The following is a 21,526-nucleotide window of genomic DNA, read 5'->3' as shown; positions in this document are numbered from 1 at the left end:
TACCAAGTTTCTTCTGGAAAATAGAAATTTGAGTTGCAATACATTGATATCCTCCTCCAGGTGATATGAAGCCCGCTGGACCTCACTCGTGGCTCCTCTCATATAGACGAGAGGCTTCACTCACTCCTACACTCACCACTACACAAACTCTCCCCTGAGAATGTAAAACCATTCCAATTTTGTAGATTCTTCCAACTATCCGCGTGTTATCTTCAGTACGTACATGTATAACATGAAGCAATCTACAGTAGTATATCGGTAGGGCAATGTTGATATTAGAACTCAGCATAGAAATATAACTTTTGTCATTTACTCGCCGGTCCAGGGTTCAAACATGGCCCTGGGAAAAATCGTTAAGTACCTCCCCTTACCACCACATCATGAGGGTCTGTGATTAATGTGTACGTGTGCTTCCTCGAAGAAAAACTTTTCGTTTTCATCTCATGTGTAACTTTAGCAGTTTCGGTCCCTCAAGCGTCCATGTCAGGCAGGAGTGTAATTCCTCTCTCGCTCTGCCATTCACAACACTCGGAATTTCTAGCTACACTTTCCACTTGAATCTTTCCATTATTGCTCCAGTCCACAGGAATACACCTCATTCTGACGCGATGGGCTCGCCATGTCCGATGGGAATGTTTTATACCACTCAGTTCTCTTCATTCTTTCAAAAGGAGTGCTTGATTTCACGTCCCGGGGAGAGAGAGAGAGAGAGAGAGAGAGAGAGAGAGAGAGAGAGAGGAACTTCATTTTGTATAATATGGTGCAGCATTTAGTCACTAAAGCCTCAGTAAAAGAGTGTTGTGGATAGTGAGCCTAATATTTGGTGGCTGAATCTTTACACCAAATCTTTCCATTCTGGCATTCCACCTCACAGCCTCTGTGGTGCTGGCGAGTTGTCTTAGGATCAAAGCGCAAAAATAGGAAGAATGTAACACTAAATCATCCAGTGACAAGGAAAGAGTCGATGAGTGACAGATCTATTCCTGCTTTTCACGTGAAAACTTTCATCCAGAGGACACCACGATGAACTAGGTGGGACAACTGACACATAAGGAAGGAGAGTGTGTGGTCACTCAGGTAGGCGGCAGAAATGATGTATTTGTGAGAATGTTATATAGAAACTCCAAGATCATCTTCATATCTTTTACATTATACGTGTTAACTGTTATAAGAAGTCCAAATGAAATGCAGGGTGTGTATCTAAGTAGAAATAAGGTAAACACTTTTTTTGTGTCGTAAATGAAACTGGAATAATAAAAGCTAGTACACAATGAGAGCAGCGCTCGGTACACTGAGTGAAATTAGTTCTCTGCATGTAGAGGGAAATTAGGTGGCTGGCCAGAATATTATAAAGATTTAATCCCATCATAGTAAGTTAGTTCATTATTTAGGTTGGATTTGAACTATGGATACTGAGGCGTTCATTGTTCGACGGAACATTAAAACCGAGCAAACGTTAACTCCTACATATGTGTGGCCTCTGACCCGTGCGTCTGGCTGAAGCCCAACCATCTCAGTTATGCAGCAGGAGGCCAAGTGTAGCAGCAGCACACCAGCTGGTCACAATAACGCCAGACAAGCACTCAACACCAGCGGTGTCTCCTGAGAAACCAGGCAGATGACCACAGTGAACATAGGTGAGTCCCAGACTGTTATGGTGATGGTTTGGTCGTCGACTACCGCTGCTCCCTACCTACACCAGAGAACATAGGGAAGGAAACTTGGGAAGAGAAGAGATGGAAGGGCTGGAGAAACAGAAAGAGGGAAGCAAAGAAGGGAGAGAGTGGAGAGGATGGTAAGGGAAGTAATCTGAAGGGATATCGGAAAGAAATAGATATATAACAAAGTGAATGTAGGAGGAGGAAGTGGGCGAAGGATGGAGGTACAGACACAGGGTAAGACGAGAGTCTTTTGCTCTTGACACAAATGATATACCAACGAGATGGTATTGGCTGAATGTATTTAATCACTGTGACGACAACAGAAGATAAAGAAAGTGGATTAGTGATTGTCTTACACAATACACACACACGAACCAGATACGTTAGTTAACAAACTCAAGTACTGATGATACTTTTTAACGCATAATCTGTATAATTCAACAGCTGAGATGATAAACAACACGTAATGAACAGCTGAGATGATGAACAACACGTAATGGATAGCTGAGATGATGAACAACCTCGTAATGAACAGCGGAGATGATGTACAACACGTAATGAACAGCTGAGATGATGAACATGTAATGAACAGCTGAAAGGATGAACAACACGAACAGCTAAATTGATAAACAACACGTAATGAACAGCTGAGATAATGAACAGCTGAGATGATGAACAACACGTAATGAACAGCTGAGATGATGAACAAGTAATGAACAGCTGAAATGATGAATAACAAGTAAAGGATAGCTGTAATGATGAACAACACGTAACGAACAGCTGAGGTGATGAACAACACGTAATGAACAGCTGAGATGAACAACACGTAATGAACAGCCGAGACGATGAACAACAAGTGATGAACAGCATGTAATGAACAGCTGAAAGGATGAACAACACGTAATGAACAGCAAAATTGATGAACAACACGTAATGAACAGCTGAGATGATGAACAACACGTAATGAACAGCTGAGATGATGAATAAATGAACAACACTTAATGAACAGCTGAGATGACGAAAACGTAATAAGCAGCTGAGATGATGAACAACATGTAATGACGGCTGAGATGATGAACAACGTTATGAACAGCTGAGATGAACAACTTGTAATGAACAGCTGAGATAATGAACAACACGCAATGAACAGCTGAGATAATGAACAACACGTAATGAACAGCTGAAATGATGAACAACACGTGCTGGATAGCTGAGATGATGAGCAACACGTAATGAACAAATGGGATAAACAACACGTAATGAACAGCTGATATGATGAACAACACGTAATGAACAGCTGATATGATGAACAACATGTAAGGAACTGCTGAGATGATGAAGAACATGTGAACAGCGGAGAGGATGAACAACACGTAATGAACAGCTAATATAATGAACAACACGTAATGAACAGCTGACATGATAAACAACACGTAATGAACAGCTGAGATGATGAACAACACGTAATGAACAGTTGAAATGATGAACACGTAAAGGATAGCTGAGATGATGAACAACACATAATGAACAGCTGAGGTGATGAACAACTTTTGTATTACACAAATGTTATCTTTGTTACTATCAGTATACTGTATGTTGTGTTATACCTGCTTTGTGTTACACAAACGTTGTTATCTATGTTACTATCAGTATTGCTTAGTATATTGTCATTAATATATCCTAGACCCACCTCAGATGTACCCAAGCTCGCTCACCTTCCCCCGTTCATGTATGTGACCCAGTGTGCGCCTCCACCTACATATGTATGTACACTTCACCCATACAATCACTGAGATGATTTTTCTATGTATATCCATACAATAATCTTTCTTTTCATAAAAGAAATAATATTTATTAAATTGTAACAAACTTACCTCAATCTTCACCATTATCAACATCACGAGCAGGTTTCTCAACTAATTGGATTATGGAAATATCAAGCAAATCTACGTGGATCCCCACACCAAGCTGGTGGAAAGACATTGGCCCCAACCTTGTACTTCAGTCTTTTACGACAGAATCTTGTTCTTCACAAACTTCTGCAAACTGATCATAAAATCCGTCGCCTTTCCTACTGTTATTTTCTTACGAAGTTCATCTTTAATCTATGCAAAATGAAATCGACATTCACATCAGGTACATTTTATTCATCACAAGATTAAGATGATCTTTAACAAAGACCAAACATTACTGCCTACATTATTTACCATGTTTTTATTAAAAATTATATCCTGGAATTACGTATTAGGCAAAGAAGTCTATCTGTTTTATATTAAACCAAGAATCAGAAACAGCAATCACATAATATCTTCTCCAGATACTTTCTCAGACTCTGACATTTAGTTAGGTAGCCTCCAAACATGAACAATACTTTATGTCATGAACCAATGGCAGTAAAACAATGCAAAGTTTAATATTAGTATTAGGTGCAGCGACGACAAGTATAACACTGCAAACTGTTGCCACTCGTTACCACCACACATTAAGGTTTTCTACACATGGCAATAAACAGACAACTTACCTGTTACAGTGAGATTATTTTAGGGAAAAGTCACTTTCCTTGAGGAGTTTCGTCACATTTTGCTTGGAGGCAGTAAGCTGAGCTCTCCTGACTCAGGCTCTACATGTACTGTACTGTACCTCTCTACTTACCACCATCTACACTTAATTTTCAATGAAAATAACATGTGTCCTGCTGTTGCTTTCATATGGAGATGCAAGTGAAATGACATACACTACTGATCAGGCAAGTAAAAAAAAAAAAAAGAAAAGATTGATTAAAAGGTAATTTATTTCTTTGATAACATATCACTAATATAATAAACACGGTAAATCAATACTTTAAAAAAAAATATTGATATTTCAATAGTGAGAATTTTTACAAATCAAGTAATCTATGGTACAGTTTACTGAGGCCGTAATGAATATATTAGATCAAAAGGTTGTGGACATCAAGTTACATAAGACAGACCAGAGATGATCATATGTGAGCAACAGGAAGGTCTTGTAGGTCGCCATTGAGGGTGAGTAGTGTACGTAGGTGGTGAAGGAAGGTAATGTTGGCACTTGAGCGCTGTAACACCACACCTACACCCACACTGGGGTACTTGTGTTACCAGACACCCACAAGGCACTAGGACGGTGTAACACCACACCTACACCCACACTGGGGTACTGTGTTACCAGACACCCACAAGGCACTAGGACGGTGTAACACCACACCTACACCCACACTGGGGTACTGTGTTACCAGACACCCACAAGGCACTAGGACGGTGTAACACCACACCTACACCCACACTGGGGTACTGTGTTACCAGACACCCACAAGGCACTAGGACGGTGTAACACCACACCTACACCCACACTGGGGTACTGTGTTACCAGACACCCACAAGGCACTAGGACGGTGTAACACCACACCTACACCCACACTGGGGTACTGTGTTACCAGACACCCACAAGGCACTAGGACGGTGTAACACCACACCTACACCCACACTGGGGTACTGTGTTACCAGACACCCACAAGGCACTAGGACGGTGTAACACCACACCTACACTGAGGTAATCTGTTCCTCACATACCAGAGGTGGCAGGTAGTACTATGTCCCACACATTGCAAGCTTGTACCTGGAGGAGGAGACTGAGTTCCGTACCTCTGCTTGGGCATGGCGTTCCTTCACACATCTCACACACAGGTAGTGTGTCCCTCACACACCAGACGTGGCACTGGTCCTCCATACCATACCTGCAGCTGGGATCCTGTTTTCCCATATCCTGAAAAATAATGAATATAACTCTCAGCATTGGTAGGTTTCCTGTACATCTTGAAGGATAAGTAATCAACATACCTAATTATCACCACATTAAGGAAGGGTGATTTGTCTTTGTGTTTCCATTTAGTCTAAAACTTGATGATGGGATGAATTGTAATTCATTAAAAAAAACATCATGATCTTGGTAAGATGGCCATAAGGACCACACATCATTAACGTATCTTAACCATATTTTTGGACTGTTACTAACGGAAGTTTGGATCTCAGTCTTATTGCATGAATAACTTACTGAGAATGGGAGTGAGGGAATTTATCATGGCTAAACTAAATTTCTTTCAATAAGAATCACCCTCAGCATCTTTGAAAACATTACTATCTATAAAGTTTTATTAATTCCATGAAAGTTTTTGAGGGTCGGGGCATCTCACCTACGTTACAGGAACAAGAATCTCGCCATATAATGTAAATGATATATTTTGCTAAGAGGACTAGGATCATTTATTTGCCTGATCATGAACTTCTTAGATTTAATATCAATTTCTCTTTACCAAAGTCTATATTGATGAAACCATTGCTTACTTAACCCTAGAACACTATTGTCAATAATGAGGAATGGTTTTACTTTCCTCGAGTCCAACAGACAGGAGAAACATCTCATTACGATTTACGAACAAATTACATGGACTTAAGCTTTAATTTACCTTAACGAAATATACGAGTAAAGAGAACAAATATAGGAGTAGTTATTGTGTATAATGCAACAAATAAAAGATACGAGAAATGAAAAGAGAGAAGTAGAGAGAATTTGTACGTGTGTGTGTGTGTGTATTTTCAGGTGTGCCATTACATGTTAATCAGATCAACAGTTGAACGTACTCCAGGTGGAGTGAGCAAGGATATGAAGCCGCGCCAACAATGTATCATGTAATAACGCTAATTGTATGTTTGGCTTCATTAATGGGACTGTTAGCAGTGAAACTCCTAGAGTATTATTACAACATTATCTTAAATTGGTGAGACTCACATTTAGATTATGCGGTTTAGTTTTGGGCTCCATAATATGCAGTTAATAATGATGATTAGAGAGAGAGAGAGAGAGAGCACAAATGCGAATAAGTGATTCCTGGAATTAGAAACCTCACTTATGAAAAAAAGTAAATAAGACTGAATTTGCAGTCATTTAAGAGGAGAAGGTCTAGAGGGGATGTGAATGAAGTTTTTGAATAGGTGAAGACCATACATAGAGGTAACATGAATAAAGTTCTCAGAATGACGCCACTGGGTAGGACCAAAAATAATGGATTTAGATAGATTCAGGTTGGATGTGGGTACATATTGGTTCGGGAATAGGGTAGTAGATTTATGGACCAAGCTGTCAAGTACAGTAGTTGAAGTTAGTTCTTTACTTACCTTTAAACGAAGCTTTACTTAGCTTTAAACCTTCGTTTGGATGTGTTTATGGGAACAGGCAGTTGGTTTGTGGACAGACTCAGGACCTGCCTAGCTCGGGCCAATACGCCTCTTGCAGTGTCCTTACTTCTCATGTTCTTATGGTATGTAGTTTTGTAATATACTTTATAATGCAGTTGGACTATGTATCCCTGATAATACCTTTGTATTTTTCTACACAGTTTTCTCGTATAGGCATCAATATTAAAAATCAATCCCAGAGATAGAACAAACATATCTATAAAACGGTACAAACATTAAAAAATGAATTTTTTTCATCTAAACATTCTAGTATATATATATATATATATATATATATATATATATATATATATATATATATATATATATATATATATATATATATTGCCGCTGTCTCCCGCGTTTGCGAGGTAGCGCAAGGAAACAGACGAAAGAAATGGCCCAACCCACCCCCATACACATGTATATACATACGTCCACACACGCAAGTATACATACCTACACAGCTTTCCATGGTTTACCCCAGACGCTTCACACGCCCTGATTCAATCCACTGACAGCACGTCAACCCCGGTATACCATATCGATCCAGTTCACTCTATTCCTTGCCCTCCTTTCACCCTCCTGCCTGTTCAGGCCCCGATCACACAAAATCTTTTTCACTCCATCTTTCCACCTCCAATTTGGTCTCCCACTTCTCCTTGTTCCCTCCACCTCCGACACATATATCCTCTTGGTCAATCTTTCCTCACTCATTCTCTCCATGTGCCCAAACCATTTCAAAACACCCTCTTATGCTCTCTCAACCACGCTCTTTTTATTTCCACACATCTCTCTTACCCTTACGTTACTTACTCGATCAAACCACCTCACACCACACATTGTCCTCAAACATCTCATTTCCAGCACATCCATCCTCCTGTGCACAACTCTATCCATAGCCCACGCCTCGCAACCATACAACATTGTTGGAACCACTATTCCTTCAAACATACCCATTTTTGCTTTCCGAGATAATGTTCTCGACTTCCACACATTCTTCAAGGCTCCCAGGATTTTCGCCCCCTCCCCCACCCTATGATCCACTTCCGCTTCCATGGTTCCATCCGCTGCCAGATCCACTTCCAGATATCTAAAACACTTCACTTCCTCCAGTTTTTCTCCATTCAAACTCACCTCCCAATTGACTTGACCCTCAACCCTACTGTACCTAATAACCTTGCTCTTATTCTCATTTACTCTTAACTTTCTTCTTCCACACACTTTACCAAACTCAGTCACCAGCTTCTGCAGTTTCTCACATGAATCAGCCACCAGCGCTGTATCATCAGCGAACAACAACTGACTCACTTCCCAAGCTCTCTCATCCCCCAACAGACTTCATACTTGCTCCTCTTTCCAAAACTCTTGCATTCATCTCCCTAACAACCCCATCCATAAACAAATTAAACAACCATGGAGACATCACACACCCCTGCCGCAAACCTACATTCACTGAGGACCAATCACTTTCCTCTCTTCCTACACGTACACATGCCTTACATCCTCGATAAAAACTTTTCACTGCTTCTAACAACTTGCCTCCCACACCATATATTCTTAATACCTTCCACAGTGCATCTCTATCAACTCTATCATATGCCTTCTCCAGATCCATAAATGCTACATACAAATCCATTTGCTTTTCTAAGTATTTCTCACATACATTCTTCAAAGCAAACACCTGATCCACACATCCTCTACCACTTCTGAAACCACACTGCTCTTCCCCAATCTGATGCTCTGTACATGCCTTCACCCTCTCAATCAATACCCTCCCATATAATTTACCAGGAATACTCAACAAACTTATACCTCTGTAATTTGAGGGGGTGACTGTATTGTTGACTGGTTGGTAAGGTTATTTAATGTATGTATGACTCATGGTGAGGTGCCTGAGGATTGGCGGAATGCGTGCATAGTGCCATTGTACAAAGGCAAAGGGGATAAGAGTGAGTGCTCAAATTACAGAGGTATATATATATATATATATATATATATATATATATATATATATATATATATATATTTTTTTTTTTTTTTTTTTTTTTTCAAACTATTCGCCATTTCCCGCGTTAGCGAGGTAGCGTTAAGAACAGAGAACTGGGCCACTGAGGGAATATCCTCACCTGGCCCCCTTCTCTGTTCCTTCTTTTGGAAAATTAAAAAAAATTGAGAGGGGAGGATTTCCAGCCCCCCGCTCCCTCCCCTTTTAGTCGCCTTCTACGACACGCAGGGAATACGTGGGAAGTATTCTTTCTCCCCTATCCCCATATATATATATATATATTTTTTTTTTGCTTTGTCGCTGTCTCCCGCGTTTGCGAGGTAGCGCAAGGAAACAGACGAAAGAAATGGCCCAACCCACCCCCATACACATGCCTTGATTCAATCCACTGACAGCACGTCAACCCCGGTATACCACATCCCTCCAATTCACTCTATTCTTTGCCCTCCTTTCACCCTCCTGCATGTTCAGGCCCCGATCACACAAAATCTTTTTCACTCCATCTTTCCACCTCCAATTTGGTCTCCCTCTTCTCCTCGTTCCCTCCACCTCCGACACATATATCCTCTTGGTCAATCTTTCCTCACTCATTCTCTCCATGTGACCAAACCATTTCAAAACACCCTCTTCTGCTCTCTCAACCACGCTCTTTTTATTTCCACCCATCTCTCTTACTCTTACGTTACTTACTCGATCAAACCACCTCACACCACACATTGTCCTCAAACATCTCATTTCCAGCACATCCATCCTCCTGCGCACAACTCTATCCATAGTCCAAGCCTCGCAACCATACAACATTGTTGGAACCACTATTCCTTCAAACATACCCATTTTTGCTTTCTGAGATAATGTTCTTGACTTCCACACATTCTTCAAGGCTCCCAGAATTTTCGCCCCCTCCCCCACCCTATGATCCACTTCCGCTTCCATGGTTCCATCCGCTGCCAGATCCACTCCCAGATATCTAAAACACTTCACTTCCTCCAGTTTTTCTCCATTCAAACTCACCTCCCAATTGAATTGACCCTCAACCCTACTGTACCTAATAACCTTGCTCTTATTCACATTTACTCTTAACTTTCTTCTTCCACACACTTTACCAAACTCAGTCACCAGCTTCTGCAGTTTCTCACATGAATCAGCCACCAGCGCTGTATCATCAGCAAACAACAACTGACTCACTTCCCAAGCTCTCTCATCCCCAACAGACTTCATACTTGCCCCTCTTTCCAAAACTCTTGCATTCACCTCCCTAACAACCCCATCCATAAACAAATTAAACAACCATGGAGACATCACACACCCCTGCCGCAAACCTACATTCACTGAGAACCAATCACTTTCCTCTCTTCCTACACGTACACATGCCTTACATCCTCGATAAAAACTTTTCACTGCTTCTAACAACTTTCCTCCCACACCATATATTCTTAATACCTTCCACAGAGCATCTCTATCAGCTCTATCATATGCCTTCTCCAGATCCATAAATGCTACATACAAATCCATTTGCTTTTCTAAGTATTTCTCACATACATTCTTCAAAGCAAACACCTGATCCACACATCCTCTACCACTTCTGAAACCACACTGCTCTTCCCCAATTACAGAGGTATAAGATTGTTGAGTATTTCTGGCAAATTATATGGGAGGGTATTGATTGAGAGGGTGAAGGCATATATATATATGACTCATGGTGAGGTGCCTGAGGATTGGCGGAATGCGTGCATAGTGCCATTGTACAAAGGCAAAGGGGATAAGAGTGAGTGCTCAAATTACAGAGGTATAAGTTTGTTGAGTATTCCTGGTAAATTATATGGGAGGGTATTGATTGAGAGGGTGAAGGAATGTACAGAGCATCAGATTGGGGAAGAGCAGTGCGGTTTCAGAAGTGGTAGAGGATGTGTGGATCAGGTGTTTGCTTTGAAGAATGTATGTGAGAAATACTTAGAAAAGCAAATGGATTTGTATGTAGCATTTATGGATCTGGAGAAGGCATATGATAGAGTTGATAGAGATGCTCTGTGGAAGGTATTAAGAATATATGGTGTGGGAGGCAAGTTGTTAGAAGCAGTGAAAAGTTTTTATCGAGGATGTAAGGCATGTGTACGTGTAGGAAGAGAGGAAAGTGATTGGTTCTCAGTGAATGTAGGTTTGCGGCAGGGGTGTGTGATGTCTCCATGGTTGTTTAATTTGTTTATGGATGGGGTTGTTAGGGAGGTGAATGCAAGAGTCCTGGAAAGAGGGGCAAGTATGAAGTCTGTTGGGGATGAGAGAGCCTGGGAAGTGAGTCAGTTGTTGTTCGCTGATGATACAGCGCTGGTGGCTGATTCATGTGAGAAACTGCAGAAGCTGGTGACTGAGTTTGGTAAAGTGTGTGGAAGAAGAAAGTTAAGAGTAAATGTGAATAAGAGCAAGGTTATTAGGTACAGTAGGGTTGAGGGTCAAGTCAATTGGGAGGTAAGTTTGAATGGAGAAAAACTGGAGGAAGTGAAGTGTTTTAGATATCTGGGAGTGGATCTGTCAGCGGATGGAACATGGAAGCGGAAGTGGATCATAGGGTGGGGGAGGGGGCGAAAATTTTGGGAGCCTTGAAAAATGTGTGGAAGTCGAGAACATTATCTCGGAAAGCAAAAATGGGTATGTTTGAAGGAATAGTGGTTCCAACAATGTTGTATGGTTGCGAGGCGTGGGCTATGGATAGAGTTGTGCGCAGGAGGATGGATGTGCTGGAAATGAGATGTTTGAGGACAATGTGTGGTGTGAGGTGGTTTGATCGAGTAAGTAACGTAAGGGTAAGAGAGATGTGTGGAAATAAAAAGAGCGTGGTTGAGAGAGCAGAAGAGGGTGTTTTGAAATGGTTTGGGCACATGGAGAGAATGAGTGAGGAAAGATTGACCAAGAGGATATATGTGTCGGAGGTGGAGGGAACGAGGAGAAGAGGGAGACCAAATTGGAGGTGGAAAGATGGAGTGAAAAAGATTTTGTGTGATCGGGGCCTGAACATGCAGGAGGGTGTAAGGAGGGCAAGGAATAGAGTGAATTGGAGCGATGTGGTATACAGGGGTTGATGTGCTGTCAGTGGAGTGAATCAAGGCATGTGAGGCGTCTGGGTGGACCATGGAAAGCTGTGTAGGTATGTATACACGTGTGTGGACATGTGTATGTACATGTGTATGGGGGGGGGGTTGGGCCATTTCTTTCGTCTGTTTCCTTGCGCTACCTCGCAGACGCGGGAGACAGCGACAAAGTATAAAAAAAAAAAAAAAAAAAAAAAAAAAAAAAAAAAATATATATATATATATATCATCCCTGGGGATAGGGGAGAAAGAATACTTCCCACGTATTCTCTGCGTGTCGTAGAAGGCGACTAAAAGGGAGAGAGCGGGTGGCTGGAAATCCTCCCCTCTCGTTTTTTTCAATTTTCCAAAAGAAGGAACAGAGAAGGGGGCCAGGTGAGGATGTTCCCTCAAAGGCCCATTCCTCTTTTCTTAACGCTACCTCACTAACACGGGAAATGGCGAATAGTATGAAAAAAAAAATATATATATATATATATATATATATATATATATATATATATATATATATATATATATTCCCCCTGGGGATAGGGGAGAAAGAATACTTCCCACGTATTCCCTGCGTGTCGTAGAAGGCGACTAAAAGGGGAGGGAGCGGGGGGCTAGAAATCCTCCCCTCTCATTTTTTTTTAATTTTCCAAAAGAAGGAACAGAGAATTGGGCCAGGTGAGGGTATTCCCTCAAAGGCCCAGGCCTCTGTTCTTAACGCTACCTCGCTCATGCGGGAAATGGCGAATAGTTTGAAAGAAAAAGATATATATATATATATATATATATATATATATATATATATATATATATATATATATATATATATATATATTTTATTATTATTTTATTATACTTTGTCGCTGTCTCCCGCGTTTGCGAGGTAGCGCAAGGAAACAGGCAAAAGAAATGGCCCAACCCCCCCCCATACACATGTATATACATACGTCCACACACGCAAATATACATACCTACACAGCTTTCCATGGTTTACCCCAGACGCTTCACATGCCTTGATTCAATCCACTGACAGCACTTCAACCCCGGTATACCACATCGCTCCAATTCACTCTATTCCTTGCCCTCCTTTCACCCTCCTGCATGTTCAGGCCCCGATCACACAAAATCTTTTTCACTCCATCTTTCCACCTCCAATTTGGTCTCCCTCTTCTCCTCGTTCCCTCCACCTCCGACACATATATCCTCTTGGTCAATCTTTCCTCACTCATTCTCTCCATGTGCCGAAACCACTTCAAAACACCCTCTTCTGCTCTCTCAACCACGCTCTTTTTATTTCCACACATCTCTCTTACCCTTACGTTACTCACTCGATCAAACCACCTCACACCACACATTGTCCTCAAACATCTCATTTCCAGCACATCCATCCTCCTGCGCACAACTCTATCCATAGCCCACGCCTCGCAACCATACAACATTGTTGGAACCACTATTCCTTCAAACATACCCATTTTTGCTTTCTGAGATAATGTTCTCGACTTCCACACATTCTTCAAGGCCCCCAGAATTTTCGCCCCCTCCCCCACCCTATGATCCACTTCCGCTTCCATGGTTCCATCTGCTGCCAGATCCACTTCCAGATATCTAAAACACTTCACTTCCTCCAATTTTTTCTCCATTCAAACTCACCTCCCAATTGACTTGACCCTCAACCCTACTGTACCTAATAACCTTGCTCTTATTCACATTTACTCTTAACTTTCTTCTTCCACACACTTTACCAAACTCAGTCACCAGCTTCTGCAGTTTCTCACATGAATCAGCCACCAGCGCTGTATCATCAGCGAACAACAACTGACTCACTTCCCAAGCTCTCTCATCCCCAACAGACTTCATACTTGCCCCTCTTTCCAAAACTCTTGCATTTACCTCCCTAACAACCCCATCCATAAACAAATTAAACAACCATGGAGACATCACACACCCCTGCCGCAAACCTACATTCACTGAGAACCAATCACTTTCCTCTCTTCCTACACGTACACATGCCTTACATCCTCGATTAAAACTTTTCACTGCTTCTAACAACTTTCCTCCCACACCATATATTCTTAATACCTTCCACAGAGCATCTCTATCAACTCTATCATATGCCTTCTCCAGATCCATAAATGCTACATACAAATCCCTTTGCTTTTCTAAGTATTTCTCACATACATTCTTCAAAGCAAACACCTGATCCACACATCCTCTACCACTTCTGAAACCACACTGCTCTTCCCCAATCTGATGCTCTCTACATGCCTTCACCCTCTCAATCAATACCCTCCCATATAATTTACCAGGAATACTCAACAAACTTATACCTCTGTAATTTGAGCACTCACTCTTATCCCCTTTGCCTTTGTACAATGGCACTATGCACGCATTCCGCCAATCCTCAGGCACCTCACCATGAGTCATACATACATTAAATAACCTATATATATATATATATATATATATATATATATATATATATATATATATATATATATATATATATATATATATATATATCAAGGCATGTGAAGCGGCTGGGGTAAACCATGGAAAGCTGTGTAGGTATGTATATTTGCGTGTGTGGACGTATGTATATACATGTGTAAGGGGGGGGTGGGCCATTTCTTTCGTCTGTTTCCTTGCGCTACCTCGCAAACGCGGGAGACAGCGACAAAGTATAATAAAAAAAAATAATAAATATATATATATATATATATATATATCCCTGGGGATAGGGGGAAAGAATACTTCCCACGTATTCCCTGCGTGTCGTAGAAGGCTGGAAATCCTCCCCTCTCATTTTTTTTTTTTTTTTTTTTTTAATTTTCCAAAAGAAGGAACAGAGAAGAGGTCCAGGTGAGGATATTCCCTCAAAGGCCCACTCCTCTGTTCTTAACGCTACCTCGCTATCGCGGGAGATGGCGAGTAGTATGAAAAAAAAAAAAAAAAAAATATATATATATATATATATATATATATATATATTATATATATATATATATATATATATTTTTTTTTTCATACTATTCGCCATTTCCCGCGATAGCGAGGTAGCGTTAAGAACAGAGGACTGGGCCTTTGAGGGAATATCCTTACCTGGCCCCCTTCTCTGTTCCTTCTTTTGGAAAATTAAAAAAAAACGAGAGGGGAGGATTTCCAGCCCCCCGCTCCCTTCCCTTTTAGTCGCCTTCTACGACACGCAGGGAATACGGGGGAAGTATTCTTTCTCCCCTATCCCCAGGGGATATATATATATATATATATATATATATATATATATATATATATGGAGGGATGTCTGATCATTATCTTGTGGAGGCTAAGGTGAAGATTTGTATGGGTTTTCAGAAAAGAAGAGTGAATGTTGGGGTGAAGAGGGTGGTGAGAGTAAGTGAGCTTGGGAAGGAGACTTGTGTGAGGAAGTACCAGGAGAGACTGAGTACAGAATGGAAAAAGGTGAGAACAATGGAAGTAAGGGGAGTGGGGGAGGAATGGGATGTATTTAGGGAATCAGTGATGGATTGCGCAAAAGATGCTTGTGGCATGAGAAGAGTGGGAGGTGGGTTGATTAGAAAGGGTAGTGAGTGGTGGGATGAAGAAGTAAGATTATTAGTGAAAGAGAAGAGAGAGGCATTTGGACAATTTTTGCAGGGAAAAAATGCAACTGAGTGGGAGATGTTTAAAAGAAAGAGACAGGAGGTCAAGAGAAAGGTGCAAGAGGTGAAAAAGAGGGCAAATGAGAGTTGGGGTGAGAGAGTATCATTAAATTCTAGGGAGAATAAAAAGATGTTCTGGAAGGAGGTAAATAAAGTGCGTAAGACAGGGGAGCAAATGGGAACTTCAGTGAAGGGCGCAAATGGGGAGGTGATAACAAGTAGTGGTGATGTGAGAAGGAGATGGAGTGAGTATTTTGAAGGTTTGTTGAATGTGTTTGATGATAGAGTGGCAGATATAGGGTGTTTTGGTCGAGGTGGTGTGCAAAGTGAGAGGGTTAGGGAAAATGATTTGGTAAACAGAGAGGAGGTAGTAAAAGCTTTGCGGAAGATGAAAGCCGGCAAGGCAGCAGGTTTGGATGGTATTGCAGTGGAATTTATTAAAAAAAAAAAAAAGGGGGGTGACTGTATTGTTGACTGGTTGGTAAGGTTATTTAATGTATGTATGACTCATGGTGAGGTGCCTGAGGATTGGCGGAATGCGTGCATAGTGCCATTGTACAAAGGCAAAGGGGATAAGAGTGAGTGCTCAAATTACAGAGGTATAAGTTTGTTGAGTATTCCTGGTAAATTATATGGGAGGGTATTGATTGAGAGGGTGAAGGCATGTACAGAGCATCAGATTGGGGAAGAGCAGTGTGGTTTCAGAAGTGGTAGAGGATGTGTGGATCAGGTGTTTGCTTTGAAGAATGTATGTGAGAAATACTTAGAAAAGCAAATGGATTTGTATGTAGCATTTATGGATCTGGAGAAGGCATATGATAGAGTTGATAGAGATGCTCTGTGGAAGGTATTAAGAATATATGGTGTGGGAGGCAAGTTGTTAGAAGCAGTGAAAAGTTTTTATCGAGGATGTAAGGCATGTGTACGTGTAGGAAGAGAGGAAAGTGATTGGTTCTCAGTGAATGTAGGTTTGCGGCAGGGGTGTATGATGTCTCCATGGTTGTTTAATTTGTTTATGGATGGGGTTGTTAGGGAGGTAAATGCAAGAGTCTTGGAAAGAGGGGCAAGTATGAAGTCTGTTGGGGATGAGAGAGCTTGGGAAAAGAGTCAGTTGTTGTTCGCTGATGATACAGCGCTGGTGGCGGATTCATGTGAGAAACTGCAGAAGCTGGTGACTGAGTTTGGTAAAGTGTGTGGAAGAAGAAAGTTAAGAGTAAATGTGAATAAGAGCAAGGTTATTAGGTACAGTAGGGTTGAGGGTCAAGTCAATTGGGAGGTGAGTTTGTATGGTGAAAAACTGGAGGAAGTGAAGTGTTTTAGATATCTGGGAGTGGATCTGTCAGCGGATGGAACCATGGAAGCGGAAGTGGATCATAGGGTGGGGGAGGGGGCGAAAATTTTGGGAGCCTTGAAAAATGTGTGGAAGTCGAGAACATTATCCCGGAAAGCAAAAATGGGTATGTTTGAAGGAATAGTAGTTCCAACAATGTTGTATGGTTGCGAGGCGTGGGCTATGGATAGAGTTGTGTGCAGGAGGATGGATGTGCTGGAAATGAGATGTTTGAGGATAATGTGTGGTGTGAGGTGGTTTGATCGAGTAAGTAACGTAAGGGTAAGAGAGATGTGTGGAAATAAAAAGAGCGTGGTTGAGAGAGCAGAAGAGGGTGTTTTAAAATGGTTTGGGCACATGGAGAGAATGAGTGAGGAAAGATTGACCAAGAGGATATATGTGTCGGAGGTGGAGGGAACGAGGAGAAGAGGGAGACCAAATTGGAGGTGGAAAGATGGAGTGAAAAAGATTTTGTGTGATCGGGGCCTGAACATGCAGGAGGGTGAAAGGAGGGCAAGGAATAGAGTGAATTGGAGCCATGTGGTATACAGGGGTTGACGTGCTGTCAGTGGATTGAATCAAGGCATGTGAAGCGTCCGGGGTAAACCATGGAAAGCTGTGTAGGTATGTATATTTGTGTGTGTGGACGTGTGTATGTACATGTGTATGGGGGGGGTTGGGCCATTTCTTTCGTCTGTTTCCTTGCGCTACCTCGCAAACGCGGGAGACAGCGACAAAGTATAAAAAAAAAAAAAAAAAAATATATATGTATATATATATATATATATATATATATATATATATATATATATATATATATATATATATATAAAAATAAAATAAAGATTCTGGGGGCCTTGAAGAATGTGTGGAAGTCGTGAACATTATCTCGGAAAGCAAAAGTGGGTATGTTTGAAGGAATAGTGGTTCCAACAGTGTTGTGTGTATATATATATATATATATATATATATATATATATATATATATATATATATATATATATATATGGGGATTAAGAATACTTCCCACGTATTCCCTGCGTGTCATAGAAGGTGACTAAAAGGGGAGGGAGCGGGGGGCTGGAAATCCTCCCCTCTCGTTTTTTTTTTTTAAATTTTCCAAAAGAAGGAACAGAGAAGGGGGCCAGGTGAGGATATTCCACAAAGGCCCAGTTGTCTGTTCTTAACACTACTTCGCTAACGCGGGAAATGGCGAATAGTTTGAAAAAAGAACAGAAAAATATATATATATATATATATATATATATATATATATATATATATATATTTCTTTCATACTATTCGCCATTTCCCGCATTAGCGAGGTAGCATTGAGAACAGAGGACTGGGCCCTTGAGGGAATATCCTCACCTGGCCCCCTTCTCTGTTCCCTCTTTTGGAAAATTAAAAAAAAAAGTGAGAGGGGAGGATTTCCAGCCCCCCGCTCCCTCCCCTTTTAGTCATCTTCTATGACACGCAGGGAATACGTGGGAAGTATTCTTAATCCCCATATATATATATATATATATTTATATATATATATATATATATATATATATATATATATATATATATATATATATATATATATACACACAACACTGTTGGAACCACTATTCCTTCAAACATACCCACTTTTGCTTTCCGAGATAATGTTCTCGACTTCCACACGTTCTTCAAGGCCCCCAGAATCTTTATTTTATTTTTATATATATATATATATATATATATATATATATATATATATATATATATATATATATATATATATATGTATATATATATATATATATATATATATATATATATATATATATATATATATATATATACATATATATATATATATATGTATATATATATATATATATATATATATATATATATATATATATATATATATATATATATATGAGTACAGAATGGAAAAAGGTGAGAACAATGGAAGTAAGGGGCGTGGAGGAAGAATGGGATGTATTTAGGGAATCAGTGATGGCTTGCGCAAAAGATGCTTGTGGTATGAGAAGCGTGGGAGGTGGGTTGATTAGAAAGGGTAGTGAGTGGTGGGATGAAGAAGTAAGATTATTAGTGAAAGAGAAGAGAGAGGCATTTGGACGATTTTTCCTCTTGCACCTTTCTCTTGACCTCTTGCCTCTTTCTTTTATACATCTCCCACTCATTTGCTTTTTTCCCCTGCAAAAATTGTCCAAATGCCTCTCTCTTCTCTTTCACTAATAATCTTACTTCTTCATCCCACCTCTCACTACCCTTTCTAATCTGCCCACCTCCCACGCTTCTCATGCCACAAGCATCTTTTGCGCAAGCCATCACTGATTCCCTAAATACATCCCATTCCTCCCCCATTCCCCTTAACTCCTTTGTTCTCACCTTTTTCCTTTCTGTACTTAATCTCTCCTGGTACTTCCTCACACAAGTCTCCTTCCCAAGCTCACTTACTCTCACCATTCTCTTCACCCCAACATTCTCTTTTCTTTTCTGAAAACCTCTACAAATTTTCACCTTCGCCTCCACAAGATAATGATCAGACATCCCTCCAGTTGCACCTCTCAGCACATTAGCATCCAAAAGTCTCTCTTTCACGCGCCTATCAATTAACACATTCCAATAACGCTCTCTGGCCATCTCTCCTACTTACATACGTATACTTATGTATATCTCTCTTTTTAAACCAGGTATTCCCAATCGCCGGTCCTTTTTCAGCACATAAATCTACAAGCTCTTCATTTCCATTTACAACACTGAACACCCCATGTATACCAATTATTCCCTCAACTGCCACATTATTCACCTTTGCATTCAAATCACCCATCACTATAACCCGGTCTCGTGCATCAAAACCACTAACACACACATTCAGCTGTTCCCAAAACACTTGCCTCTCATGATTTTTCTTCTCATGCCCAGGTGTATATACACCAATAATCACCCACCTCTTCCCATCAACTTTCACTTTTACCCATATCAATCTAAAGTTTACTTTCTTACACTATCACATACTCCCACAACTCCTGTTTCAGGAGTAGTGCTACTCCTTCCCTTGCTCTTGTCCTCTCACTTACCCTTGACTTTACTCCCAAGACATTCCCAAACCACTCTTCCCCTTTACCCTTGAGCTTCGTTTCACTCAGAGCCAAAACATCCAGGTTCCTTCCCTCAAACATACTACCTACCTCTCCTTTTTTTCTCATCTTGGTTACATCCACACACATTTAGACACCCCAATCTGAGCCTTCAAGGAGGATGAGCACTCCCCGCGTGACTCCTTCTTCTGTTTCCCCTTTTAGAAAGTTAAAATACAAGGAGGGGAGGTTTTCTAGACCCCACTCCCGTCCCCTTTGGTCGCCTTCTACGACATGTGAGAAATGCGTGGGAAGTATTCTTTCTCCCCTATCCTCAGGGATAACACCCATACATGCACACACACAACACACACACACACACACACACACACACACACACACACACACACACACACACATATATATATATATATATATATATATATATATATATATATATATATATATATATATATATATATATATATTTTTCTCTGGGGATAGGGGAGAAAGAATACTTCCCACGTATTCTCTGCGTGTCGTAGAAGGCGGCTAAAAGTGGAGGGAGCTGGAAATCCTTCCCTCTCTTTTTTTTTTTTTTTTTTTTTGTTTTCCAAAGGAAGGAACAGAGAACGAGGCCAGGTGAGAATGTTCCCTCAGAGGCCCAGTCCTCTGTTCTTGGCGCTACCTTGCTAATGAGGGAAATGGCAAATAGTTTGAAAGAAAAAAGAAAAATATATATATATATATATATATATATATATATATATATATATATATATATATATATATATATATATATATATACATATCAACATATATACATATACACACACATGTACATATTCATACTTGCTTGCCTTCATCCATTCCCAGTGCCACCCTCCCCCAAAAGATAATACTGGTATTGTATTGAAGCCAAAATATGGTTTTACATTGGGTGAGTGGTGCGAGCCACCTTCACTCTCTGCCAAGGTACACTACTCATCCCAAAGAACACTACTTCCCCCAAAGGAACACTTCTCTTGTGACTGCAGGCATATTGTTTTTCTGAAATACAGTACTCCATCAGTAACTCAGATAAATAATGTTTCAGTAACATTACGGTAAAATTAATAGTAAGTTTTAGAAGATAGACGTAAGCCATGTTTTATCAACAGTACCATAACCACTTCACTCACCACATTACCCATACATTACAGCACATGTTAATTCACTTATCATTCATCACACATACTTGCTGTCTGTAGAGTAGTGCACATCACTACTTGCCAAGCAATGATGCTTCCCCAAGCACTTCCCCCTCCCCAGCTATGGGCCTGTTGTTTTCCTAAAGTCTAGTTCACTGTTGATAGCTCATATAAGCAATGTTTCAATAAAAATACAGCAAAATTAACAGTAAATATTTAACTTACCACATTACTTATAAATTACAGTACTGTACATAGTAATTCACGCACCTCAC

The 21,526-nt window shown here is 40.5% G+C and overlaps 1 protein-coding gene across 9 annotated transcripts in view; it reads left to right on the top strand.

Moving 5' to 3' along the window:
* LOC139765362 (uncharacterized) overlaps positions 1-21,526 on the top strand; it is a 574,294-nt gene that overhangs the window by 173,666 nt on the left and 379,102 nt on the right. The gene's annotated exons all lie outside the window — the stretch shown is intronic.

The sequence above is a fragment of the Panulirus ornatus genome, chromosome 54 (assembly GCF_036320965.1).
Source record: "Panulirus ornatus isolate Po-2019 chromosome 54, ASM3632096v1, whole genome shotgun sequence".
Classification (NCBI taxonomy): Eukaryota; Metazoa; Arthropoda; class Malacostraca; order Decapoda; family Palinuridae; genus Panulirus; species Panulirus ornatus.
The sequence above is the reverse complement of the archived record's forward strand: the minus strand, read 5'-3'. Positions and strand labels throughout refer to the sequence as shown.